The 13,655-nt window shown below is 33.4% G+C and overlaps 1 long non-coding RNA gene across 1 annotated transcript; it reads right to left on the bottom strand.

Annotated features, from left to right (window-relative positions):
- Positions 1-9,687: 9,687 nt before the first annotated feature.
- On the bottom strand, positions 9,688-13,149 carry LOC143251450 (uncharacterized). Its single transcript, XR_013028565.1, has 3 exons — positions 13,078-13,149; positions 10,717-11,156; positions 9,688-10,256 (listed from the first exon to the last, which is right to left on the bottom strand). It is a non-coding gene; the product is annotated as an uncharacterized LOC143251450 (long non-coding RNA).
- Positions 13,150-13,655: the final 506 nt, after the last annotated feature.

Here is a 13,655-nt window from a genome sequence, read left to right on the forward strand (position 1 = left end):
ATAAGTGAGCTTGCCATAACTATCACTTCTTAAAATAACTTACTTGAGCACTTGTACTTCATCACTGTTTAAATCATAGCTTTCATACTAAAATTTAAATGAAACAGTCATGAATATCTATCTATCAATAAGCCCCTTCAAGAAAAAATACTTACAGTATTTTAAAACTATTTGTAAAGCCTGTTTTTAGTTCATACACAAAGTATCCTTATGTAGTCTACATCAGCATTTGCAGTTCAATGACTGGTCTTTCATCACATAGGACATCTGGTAAGGCTTCATTTTGGTCGTAGTCTCGATGTTGTATTGTACAAGGTTTGTCTTGCTTGGTCAATCTGTGAAGACATCTGCATATTGGCACAATACCTCTTGTAGTTCTTTCTTCTACTTACTAGTTAGTTCTTTACTTATCTTGGCGTCCTTGTAATTTCATCTTCATCTTGTATTCTAATTCCAGCCATAAATCAGCTACTGTAGCTCAGTTGCAGCGCCTTCTAGTGACAAGTTAAGATGAAATAATGGTGTATTACATCAATAATCTTATCAAAAGCATGTCTTGAAGGTTATTAGAGTACAAGGAGGACCAACCAAGTACTAAATGTTTAGTAGGAACTTATAAAAGGCTACAGACGCTAATTATAGTAATCTTATGTTATATTTTGTCATTATATATATTTTAGTAAAGATCTGATGTGATAGGTAAGAAGCTAATGTTAGAAAAGCACAAAGGTTCAAAAGTCTAAACATAAAACGATTAAAATCCTGTTACCCGAGCGCTATTGAAAGGTGGACCTTTCTTAACCCAGTTTGTTCCTGAAGAACATTGAGATTATAACGCGTTCATCGTTTGATGCTGAATTTCACACCAGTTTACAGGTGTCTGAGAAAATTGTTTGCTGTTCCAATAATTCATTCTCAGAAACAGTCTCACTATATAAATTACATATGTAGATGTTTAATACAGCATGTATTTCACACTTTAACAACTCTAAGTGTATTTGTATTGCACCTTAATAATATAGATTTTATTTGTTACAAAATATACAAAAATTTTGACCAAGAAAGTATTTTTACTTTCTCAAAGTCATATACATTGTAATAAAATAACGGAAAAGCGTTGTGATATACTGGTAAGTATTATTCAATTTTTATTATTAGTGCTTTCCTCTTGCATTGTACTAAAGTTAGCCTAACTCATACATTGTTAATATTTCAACAAATAGCAGTGTAGAAAATCATAACAAGTACTTTAAAACTCTTACTATTTGTAACAGTTCTGACAAAGTACTGATAGGAATATTGAAAATAGAATTTGGGTAATATCTGGTCGCTTATTTGAAAAATATTGTATCAACAGTTCTTGTTGAAGAAATTAAATAAAGAGGTGTCTTCTTATATACATAATAGATCAATAAAACTTAACTAACATGTGACTCTCACTCTACACTTTGGTCCCGTCTGAAATCAGTCCTGAATTCATTAATAATATATCTGAGAGATTATTTAGAATTCAAAGGTCATGCAATGTTATTTAGTCATGTATAACAGGTTTTGACTGTGTGTAATGTTCTTAAAATGATTTTCAAAAAGAAAGATTTCCTTGTAAACGTTTATTTGCAACAGTTTTGTATATGGTTAGTTCAGGATTTGAGAAAAAGAAACCCAATAAGTATAAGGAAAACTCTTTTACTCCTCCAGACCTGTACATGGATGAATGCATGTAACCAAAGAAAACCTGTCATCTTCAAATCAATCGATGTGAATAACAAAGCTGTAAATGTTGTACAGATCTCTCTTATTGAAAACTTTATGTTAAAAGATTGTTCAAAAATCTGGAAGTATTAACTTAAAAGCACAAATGGTTGAAATAATAACTGCTATAGATAGCTTAAAAGAAACACTTTCATTATTATCCAAATTTTAAAAATGATCATAAAACAATAAAGAACAAAAGAAGCAAACGTTGGAAACGTGCAGACAGACATATTGGTAGTAAGAGAATAAATAGCAGAACAACGAACACTTATCAAGAGGGAGGTGGTTAAGGCACTCGACACGTAACCTGAGGGTCACGGGTTCGAAGCCCCGTCACACCAGACATGCACGTCCTTTCACCTTAAACTATTTTAAGGTTTAGTCAATAATACTTATAGCTAGGTGGATACATAAGGGTTTTATGTCCTTATTGTGCATAAAGGTATGTAGGGAGAGAAGAAATGAAAGAGTGCTGATCTTTGAGTCTGAAAGGTTACATGACCCATGACACCATAGTAACACAGAATGGCGCCAGAGGGCGGAAGTTCCAAAGTGTGTTTCTATACCGGTGGGCACCAAGACTTTCAATGTAAAGCGTTATTAGCTATGAAGCTCTTTGTTCTATATTAGCGTATGAGTGAACGGAAGAGCATCTCTGTACAAGTTTGTGAAGGTGTATCATGTTTTACAAGATAAATGGAAATATTATTCCTACTTTATTGTCATTTCAATATCCTTTTATTCAACAATAAACAATTCATTTGAAGATGTGCAATTATTAGTTTATGGCTCATTTACTACAGTTTGACTAGTTTTTAATTCATACTTCATGGAATACAGATATAATTATCCATATACTACTTTAAGTTATAATCCATGTAGAGGAGTTTTATATATAAGACAAAACTATCTGTAAACATGATGAAAAATGTTTAATATATACTACATGTTTGGATAAAGCATTAGTTTGTCTTATTTACGTATGATACAAATTCAAACAAAGAGGTTTGTATGCAGAATAAAATGCCTCTAGGGAAAATTGTAACAGTATGTGACAACGGAATATTATTATGCCACTACAGAATATTGTGACGCAGTTATTACATAAAGAAAGGTCATAGGGGAGGTAAGTAAATACATTTTCCGTATTTTATTAATGTTATTAGAGCAATTGTCACGGTTTAAAGATAAAACACTTGTGTTCATGATTTTAATACTTTCAAAAATACTTCGTTCTATTCCATGTTTTGGTTATTGGAAGAGGGACATTTTCCCCAAAAACATCCTATGACCTGTTTCAAGTCGCTGACGTATTAATAAAGTAGATTTCTCAAAATTTCATCAAAGCTTGTGATTTTGGTGTTCCTTATGTCTAATTTCGAGATATCGTCCAGTCTGTTCAACATTTCAGAAACTAAAAGAAAACAAGATGGATTTGTTATGTTCTATGTTATTTATAGGAAAAGCTGGAATTAGTATAGAATTGTTTGCAATTTTTAAGTTTGATGTAAGCTCTGTTTGTTTATTTTTTTAATTTCGTGCAAAGCCACTCAAGGGCTATCTGCGCTAGCCGTCCCTAATTTAGGAGTGTAAGACTAGAGGGAAGGCAGCTAGTCATCACCACCCACCGCCAACTCTTGGGCTACTCTTTTACCAACGAATAGTGGGATTGACCATACATTATAACGCCCCCACAGCTGAAAGAGTGAGCATGTTTGGTGCAACGAGGATTCGAACCGGCGACCCTCAGATTACGAGTTGAACGTTTTAACCCACCTGGCCATGCCGGGCAAATGTAAGCTCTGTCTGTGATATTAAGGATGAAACCCCAAGGTAAAGCAATATATATATATCAATTGGTCAAATTCAGTGTATAAGTTCATTTAGTGAGTATAGGATTGTGTTGCACGGTTTATGAATATTTATAAACATTTTTGTGACAAATAGTGATTGGATCTTTGTTGTTAATACTGTAAAGTTTTCTGTATATGTTGATACGTTGGTGGTCATATTCTTGTTTTCTCTTATAACTTTAACAAGTAAAAAGAGAAGACAGTTATAAGTTTCTATTTCATATATAAAGGTTATAATATTCGGACTATTTAGAAATTCAACACAATTGAGTATACTGTCTTTACTATGTCGCTATATGCTACAAATATCGTTCACGTAACGTAGCCAAATTACAGCTTTTTGTCTGTTTATGAAAGATTTCCCTAAAAGTTCTTTTTTCGAACACAGACATGCATAGGTCGTTTTGTAAAGCGGAAAGGTACGATCCCACAGTTAAGCCACCGTTTCGTTTGTAGACGTTATCTTCACAGGTGAAGTAGTATTGTTGACACAGTATTCAGTTAGGTTGGTGTCGTTAGGATCAAGGTTAATTTGTTCCAGTTTGACTTTTAAACAGATTAGACCCTGTTCTACTGGTATAGAAGTGAAGAGAGGTTTTATATCAAAGGATACTAAAATGTCTTCTTTTTTTCTAAGCAAATGTTTTGGTTTGGTTCACGAAGTCTTTGGAATTGTTAAAAGAAGTTTTTTGGTTTTTTTTTCTAAATTAAGAGATTGGCGACATTTTGTATAGATGATCCCACGCTAGATACAATCGTCTGTATGGTGCATTCTTCTTGTGTATTTTTGGAAACTGGGAGAATGATAATGAGTAGAAATAAGAGAAGTGCAAGAGTGAGACATGCTCCTTCACAATATTTATCGTCACGTGATAAGACCCCATTGTTATGTCTTGTAACGATTCTCCTGGCGTAAGTTGCTTCTATACAGAAATATGTAGAGGACTGATTTCATTTCCATGTTAACCTGAAACATTCAAACTATAATTACATACAAACACATACACATATGTGTGTGTGTAATATAAAAACATTAACTAAATTTGTATGTCCAGAGAACAAATAGACGGTATAATCGCTTATTCAGTTTATTATTATCAATAATAAACAGCGTGTTTCAATAAGCAAGAATAATGTTTTGTTTCAGAGTTTCTTACAGTTTGCAGCTAACATGCCAAACTTGCAATCCGTGGGTTCGAATCCTGTTCCTTGAATACACGCCCTCTTTCAGTCCATAAAATTCAAAACAAATCAAACCAAATTTTACAGTTTAACTACCTATAAAATGTACTTAATGTTTTACTCGTGTCATTATATATATATAAGTTTGTTTAATTTAAAACTTACATAGTTCTGATGAAGAATGTTTTTTGACATAAATGTACACATATAGCATCCAATCTTTAGAATATATATACTCTTCACAAAAAGAAACGCAAAAGGGATATTTTTGTTATTTTAAAGAGAAATATATGTAATAACGTTACAAGCTCAGAATATGTGATGTTACACGTGTTAAGGCACTGATTGTCAGACCAAATTGACAATAAAAGTTGTGCACTTTGAAAACGGAGGAAAACATCGGATTTTTCGCCAAAACGCATTCGTGTCCAATAAATTTGTTTGAGAGATCTGCATGTTCTGCAAGTGCAACATGTGCAAAATCCCTATAAAACAGGTTCTCAGTTTCCACAGCTCAGTGTTAAGCCACCGACACGCAATACAGTTATGCCAAGACTGACTGAAACAGAACGCAACAACGCCAATGGTCGCTTGGAAGCAGGCTAATCTCGATCAGATGTTGCCAGAGATGTGAATGTCCACCCAAGCACCATCACAAGGCTATGGAATCGTCACCAACAACATGGATCAACTTGCGACCGTCCACGATCTGGCAGACCTCGTGTGACCACGCCCGCACAAGATCGATACATCCGGTTACGTCACCTTCGGGATAGGACCACCACTGCGACGTCTACTGCCTCAACCATACCAGGGCTGCGTAGGATTTCCGATCAGACCGTACGCAAACGTCGACGAGATTCTTAGGCCCCATGTGCAACCCATCATGGTGAACGTCAACGACGTTTTTCAACATGACAACGCCCGTCCTCACACAGCCCAACTCACCACTGTCTTCTTGAGACACCACAACATTCAACGTTCTTCCCTGGCCCTCCAGATCACCAGATTTAAACCCCATCGAACATCTTTGGGACGAGTTGGATCAACGTCTGCGACGACGACAACCTCAACCGCAGACTCTACCTCAGCTTGCAGCAGCTTTGCAGGCTGAGTGGACAGCCATTCCACAGGATGTGATTCGTCATCTCATCGCTTCCATGGCAGGAGATGCCAAGCAGTTATTGATGCTCACGGGAAGCATACTCGTTATTGACGTTGAGTGACGTTAAACTTCAACTAGTGAGCATGGACTTCGCCTTTGCAGACTTTGGATGTTCAGCAGTGAATGTGCAAAGTTTCACACATGTCATACAGAACTACCCGGAATAAACTTGTTAACAATGTCTCAAATTTTGCCTTTTGGGTTTCTTTTTTGAAGAGTATATATACCTTTGGCTTAAAGTCTTTGTAGTTCTGAAAAGGACTGTTTCATGTTAATTTATACGTAATGTTCGAACTCTAGATATTTTTATCTAAATGGCATTAATTAAAAGTAATTCAGCATACTAAACCGAGAAATAGGCAGTAGGACTGTCAAAATGTGTTCAATCTATTTTGAAAAATACAGACCTGTTTTCGTTCCTTATTCTTATTGCCCTTAATTTTATCCAAAGTCGTTAAATTATTTATGAAGATTCTTCTTCAACTAAATGTATTGAAGTATATAACACTAAAATTATGTTTTGTCAAATGGCTCTGTAAACAAATGACTTCCCTTCGTTAAAATAAAGTGTTCAACCTTTTTAAAATTAAATTATTTTATTATATAAACTCGACAGAAAAAATTAAAAGCAAAACTTCTCATTTTATGCTTCATAAAAAAAATAATCTGATCAGATATATCAACTTATTTGATTTTTATATATGATTTTGTTTTACTTTGAAACAATACTAACATAATCTAGAAACTTTCATCATATGAGGCTAGTTCTGATTCACACACTACTGTAAAGGGGGTGTTACAAAGCAGTATTAGTTCCGAGAATAATGACATTACGAAATTACAATCTAGTTTCACACTAGTGTCTTTCTATATGACAGTAATTCCAAATTACATCAAGTTATACATAAAATGTTTTATAGATTGATTAGTTATAATAATAATTTAGCGCATGTGAACTTTTGATTTTATGTTCAAATGTGTAGGATTTAAATTTTCACTTGTATATATTATATATTCATTTATAGCTAAAGCTCATTATTTTACGCAGTGTTTATTGTAAAGGTAAATATCAGAAGTCACAATGCTTTCATCAATAAGTAAATTGTGCGACCACGACATTCTATTTCTGAAGATTTGATGGTGGTGGAAAGGAACTTTGATTGCAATTCGATGATTAATTCAAATAACCCCATTTTCATCACAGAATGAGTAACTATCATGTTCTTTATATTCACGATGGATCCTCATCTTGGAAATATGATGATGTATTTGTAAAACACCAAGAGTCCGGTACAATAATACTTGCAGAATATAAATGTGTTCAATCACGTAAATGGACATATAAAATAAATTCCCATGCGCTCAAACATAAAACGTATGAAATAATCTCCAAAGTGACTTGTTTGAAGATATACATCAAAGGACTCTTGATTTTGAAAAACTAGAAACATATCTCATACATTTTAAATTAATGAATACAACAACAAATGTGGACTATCTTTGTTTATGTAATAATCCAGTATAAAGAATATATTATTATATTGTACTTTCGGTGGAATTTTCTACTCAAACAAAATATACTAGCCTTCACTCTCTTTACTCATTGGATGATGATTAGAGTAAAATGGGGTAACTTGAGACACCAAAGGTGTTTCTCCTGTTAACTATCCAGTTTCATATATTAATTAACTCAAAATAAATACAGATCGCAACTGTTACTTGGAATTTTTTAAGCAAATATATTTCTATAAAACAAATACGAAAATCTAATTAGAAGCACAGGATTTTCCAAGGATTCTGTTTCATCCACAGGTTTACAGAGATGTTATTTTAGGTCTTAAGTGGCTGATAAGTTGCCACATAAAAACGTTGTATACTGTTGCTAGAGTGAAGGAGCAAGGTGAGAGATGTCACTCCGTTTTGTTTGGCAAATTAAACAATTTTAATTGACAAGTGACTCACATGATTATCCTATATCATATAAAAAATCCTGATGTCATCTAATAATTTTTATGTGATAATCTGAGTGTCTTTTAAGGTGCACTTTGTGTCACGTGCTGCTCAAAAAGCCCACAGGGAAAATCATTATGGAGGCATAGGATTCCCGACGATACTGACAATGGAACAAGTAGTTACTAAGGGTTCCTTTTCTTACCTTTACTTGTTTGATCTCCTTCCTTGCAACAGATGAGGCATGCACCGTTATAGTGGCAGTTCCGTCTAACTTATAAAATCTTTATTCCATCAGAAATCCCCGTCGCACCGAAAATGCTCGCCCTTTCAGCCGTGAGGGTCAATCACACTATTCATTGGTAAAAGAGTATTGTTTGTTTGTTTTTATCATCAGTAGAAACCCACGGTTTGCTGATGGATTAGTTTATTTTGAATTTCGTGTAAAACTACACGAGGGCTATCTGCACTAGCCGTCCCAAATTTAGCAGTGTAAGACTAGAGGGAAGGCAGCTAGTCATCACCGCCCACTGCCAACTCTTTTACCAACGAATGGTGGGAGTGACCGTACCATTATAACGCCCCCACGGCTGAAAGGTCGAGCATGTTTGGTGTGACGGGGATTCGAATCCGCGACCCTCGGATTACGAGTCGAGTGCCTTAACCACCTGACCATGTCGGGCTTAGGTAAAAGAGTAGTTCAAGAGTCTTACGTTGCTATATTAGGGACGGCTAGTGCAGATAGCCCTCGTGTAGTTTTCCGTGAAATTCAAAATAAACTAATCCATCAGCAAACTGTGGCTCTCTACTTATGATCTTTATCAACTTGTAGAAAACTTTGTTAAAACTGTGCTTGTTGAATGAAATTTCCCTTAAGAGACTGAAACCTTCAAGCATTTGATGGTCAGCTAGAGATTTCGCTGCATGAAAGACTTGGGGCATTCAACTCCTGTCATTCGCTTATTTTTCAATTTTTTTGTAATGTTGTTAATAAAAAACATTTAAAACGCTGATTGTCTGTATTTGTTTGTTGTGAGCATGTAAAACATCTTAGCAAATGTCAGAATGTATTCACAAAAGAATTCTTCTTGAACTGTGTTAAAGATTTCTTGAAAGCATACTTGATTTTCATTTGGATCTTTTCATCAGGATGCAATTTTTGCCTTTTCACATATCCGTGGTAATAAAAAGCGGTTAAAATAAATATGGGTTTGACGCCAAAACCAGCTCAGTTGTTGTTTTGATGAACTAGATAAAACCACATTTTTATAGAAGTGACTATAGCTATGCTCAAAAGAAGAAATTGTTATGGATCAGTACCGTTGTCGTTTCACTATGTACCAAAAAAAATCATGTTAAGTTAATTATAATCACCCTGTCTATTTCAACATTTCTCTTATTAACTTGGCCGATGATGATGCTTTTCATTTTCCCCATCTTTCAATGTTACTATAAATCGTAAACAATTGATATAAAAAAAAAACATAATCTCCTATCTAAAACTCGAGAAGTATGTATGACATCATTCTTATTTAGTCTGTAATTTTATGAACATGCATTTGTGATGCTTAACAAGGAGAATATCTACTCAAAGTAATTTCAAATATGGCGAAAGGATTAAAACACGAATTTGTACGCAAAAGTGTAGAAAATCTAGAAACGATTTGAAATACACGTACGAAATAAATTGCACAATATGTGGATAATCAACATATGGTATATTTCCAGGTATGAAAATGATAATATTGAAACTATTTATGACTAATATTAAAAAGTAATAAATTTAGACTTTGACATTCTAAACATATTTGATCATAAGCAAACTATCTTATAATCAAACACTTTCTTTTCGTCTAATCAAAACACCTAAATCTCTCTGGAATGGCTTATTTGCTCAGATCTACATCAAGATACCTGGCTGGCTTATGTGGAAGATGTAAATTATCAATTAAACATGAGATTATGAAAGATTCAAATTTCTAAATGAATGTAAAAATACACAAAGAGTAATATCAATTACATTAAAAATATAGCAGTAAGAGAAGAGAAGGGGAATATAAGTGTTACCAATGGATTGTGCACTAAATTTTAAAACATAGTATTTAATAGCATTAACATTTCTTTTTAATCTACCAATATTTAAAACTGTGTGACTTAAATGACCAAAACCTCACAAGGAAGCTATATTTTCGTATTTCAGAAAATTTAACAATTCATATAAAAATACAGAGTAGAAATTTAATACCATAGTGACATTTCGAAACCTCATGGTCATCTTTTGAATCGTGTAAAAACAAATCAAGGATCATGTTGTTGAAGATGAGGCGGGTAGAATCGTGCTAGATCCATAACTGTGTGATAAAACAAATATAACCATACACAGTTATATATTCAATAGAACATGGACACAAGTAAAAAAAGAAATTGGATATAAACAGAACTGTTACTGTTTAGTAAAATTACATTACTAAAAGAAGAAAGAAACTAAATAAAGCATGATTACAGGTACAGATTATCATGGTCCAGTTATCTGAATTCCTCAATAATATTTTTCACATGTCAAATTGGTAGTCTGTAGCACAGGAAAAAGTATTTGTTATGGTGATATAAATATATAATGTTAACTGTCATTAGTTTAACTACTGCACTTGTTTTGACCGTAAGCTTTCTAAAACCCTTACTTACACAATTTTGGTTAAAATGAGGAATAGTAATAACCTACCTTAAAGTTTGGTCGAAAATGTATCTGATATCGGTCAAATTATTTTAGCCTAATTAAATAATGAACAATGGTCATTGGGAGATACTTACTGAGTAGAAAGTATACAAGACATGTATACTAACTAAAATGTATCAGACTTGTTTGAAAGTTAGTTTAATCTATGCAATCCAGTATTTTATGCTCCATTCATCTTTCAGCTCGTGTCATTCATAAATGTCAAAGTCGCCTGTTTTTCAAATATTGACATCAGATATCCTGGACTAATACGATCCTTGAGACCTTGCGTAACTTTATGAATAGTGTGCTCGGACTCTGAATCCAAGAATCGATGGTTTGCCTTCCATTACTTCAAATATGTGTTCCAATTTGTATGGCCATGGGTTCACTATAAGAGAGACGATCAAATCCAAGTATTTTGTCAGTCAAAAGTAAGCCAAGAATTGGTGGTGGATCCTGTCGATTAGCTACCAGCTCAAAATTATGGACAGCTTTGCATAGATAACCTTTTGTGTAGCTTTGTGCCAAACGTCTGTAACAAACAACAACTAAATAGAAAGGGAAAACAAACGTTTCAGTTTTTACACTAAAAATACCTCAGATAAATTCTACCAATCATCTTAAACTAATTAAAGTTCTCAGTGGAACAGATATTACTAGATTATATTAACAAACTTTACATATTTGAATTCTATATATTTTAGTCAGTGCTTGTCAGTTGACAAGCTAAAATATATCACATATAAAGCAGTTAAGTGTTCGATACTTAAAAGATGGGCAACCTATTGAATGCTTTTTAACCTTTCTGGAACTGAAAATCCATATGACTGATGAAATGGCAAGCCAGGTATTGCAGTACTTAAGTGAAGTTTGCAAACTTAATTTTTCAAAATATAGGAGTCAGTCTTACAACAATGCTGCCAACATGTCTGGCTATTACAAGAGTATGCAGCAAAAAATTTTAGAAGAAAATAAGTTTGCTACACATGTGCCCTGTACAGCCCATTCACTAAATCTGATAAGCCGAGGTGCTGTTGACTGCTGTCAAGTTGCAGTTAATTTTTTCTCTATGATGCATTTGCTTTATACATTTTTGTCAGCCTCAACCAGCCAGTGAAAAATTCTTAAAACTTGTCTTGGAAATGAAAGTGTGTTAAAATTCCTCTGATACCAGATGAGAGACACATGCTATGGCAACAATAGCAATTTTGAAGTCTTTCTTTCAGATTTTGGAAGCTTTAGAATGTCTAGTTGAAAACCAGTCACCAAAAGAAGACACTAGAAGAGAAGCAGACAATATTTCAAATTTTATGCAAGAGCTAGAATTTGTTTTTATGTGATATGATATTAAATTATATTTTCACTAAGGGACACTTACACTGATGAAAATTTGTAACCGAGTTGATTCTGTTAACATTATTCTTATATGCGCCTGTAAATTAATTAATGAAGATTTTGAAAATTTTCTTTTTCATGAATTTGTATTTTATGAAAGTTGGAATAAGTTATGTTTGAATGTAAATCCATATCATACTTAGAATAGGGAAATCAAGCCACGTTTTACTTCTACCCACAAAATTCTCACAGAATTAAACCTATTGCCTCTGTTGTGCTTAAATAATTTATTTTTAGAACGATATTCAGTCACAACGGATTATCTAATTGACACGTATGGATTTAATTTTTTTTACTTTTAACATTCTTGTAGTCTTTGAGAAAATATTTAATTTGCTCAATGAATTACATAAACATAATGTAAATTTGTGAGGATGTTACAGTCGTACTTCACGTCTCTCACATTTAAAATTGTCCAGTTACTGTTGTATTCTTTGTATTTATGTTGCAAGTTCGTTTTTGTAGCTGTTCTTTATTTGGGGAATTTTGGAGGTTGTTAATTTTGATGTCTCACTTGTGGAAGTAACATATTTATGTTGCACTAGTTTTGGAGAAAACAAAGGACCAATAAAACATATAAGTTTCAGTATATGTAGTATTTTATAATTACTGTACTTCAAAATATACCTGAAATGTAACATTTAAAATATTGTGTTCCTGATTATGTTTTACCGATTTTTTTTACAAATATATCAGAGTTTAAATACCTTATAGTTTTACCAGCAGTATTTCTATACTATTGTACACGTACTCTAAGATGCATTATCAACAGGACAACAAAGATTGCGTTTATTTTTGTAATAATCAATTTTTGTCTGTCTTGAAAATGCGTGTTTTAAATCGCACTCTTTTAAATATGCGCGCACGCACTTAACTGATGCAAGCAAAAGGCGAGTGTAAATATAATTTCGTATATATTTTGTACGATGTACAAAAATTTTTTGAAAAGGTCTAATGTAAGATAGTAAAATAACATAAGTTTACCTGTTAATAGTATTACGAACGGTAAACTTTGTCCTCAGTAAACGAAACCAAAAAACGAACAAAAGTTAACTTACCTAACGAATATAGGCCGTATTTATTAAATAAAGGCTTAAGTCCTGTTACACCAAACACAAGCAAACATGCATGTTTAGGTATGTGCAATTAGAAATATTTTGTATTATTCTAAAAATCCATATTAATAATATTAATTCATATTAATATTTTATGTGATGTTAACAAAAGTACCGTTTTACGATAAGGGTGAAACAATGTTAGGAAAGTGTTGAAATATATTTAAATAAAACCTCCTAGATTTAAAAATATATTAACGTGTGAAAGATACTGGACCTAAAGAATAGGCCAGGTGGTTAGGGCGCTCGACTCTAAATGTGAGTATCCCGGGTTCGAATCCCCGTCGCATCAAACATGCTCGCCTTTTCAGTCAGAGGGTCGTTATAATGGACGGTCAATCCCACTATTCGTTGAAGAAATAGTAGTCCAAGAGTTGGCGATGGGTGGTGGTGACTAGCTCTCCCCCTAGTCTTACACTGGTAAATTAGGGATGATTAGCGCAGATAGCCCTCGTGTAGCTCTGCGCGAACTTTGAAAATAAACCTAAAAATTAGTAAACCTATTTTTAAATACTGAAACA

The sequence above is a fragment of the Tachypleus tridentatus genome, chromosome 6 (assembly GCF_004210375.1).
Source record: "Tachypleus tridentatus isolate NWPU-2018 chromosome 6, ASM421037v1, whole genome shotgun sequence".
Taxonomy (NCBI): Eukaryota; Metazoa; Arthropoda; class Merostomata; order Xiphosura; family Limulidae; genus Tachypleus; species Tachypleus tridentatus.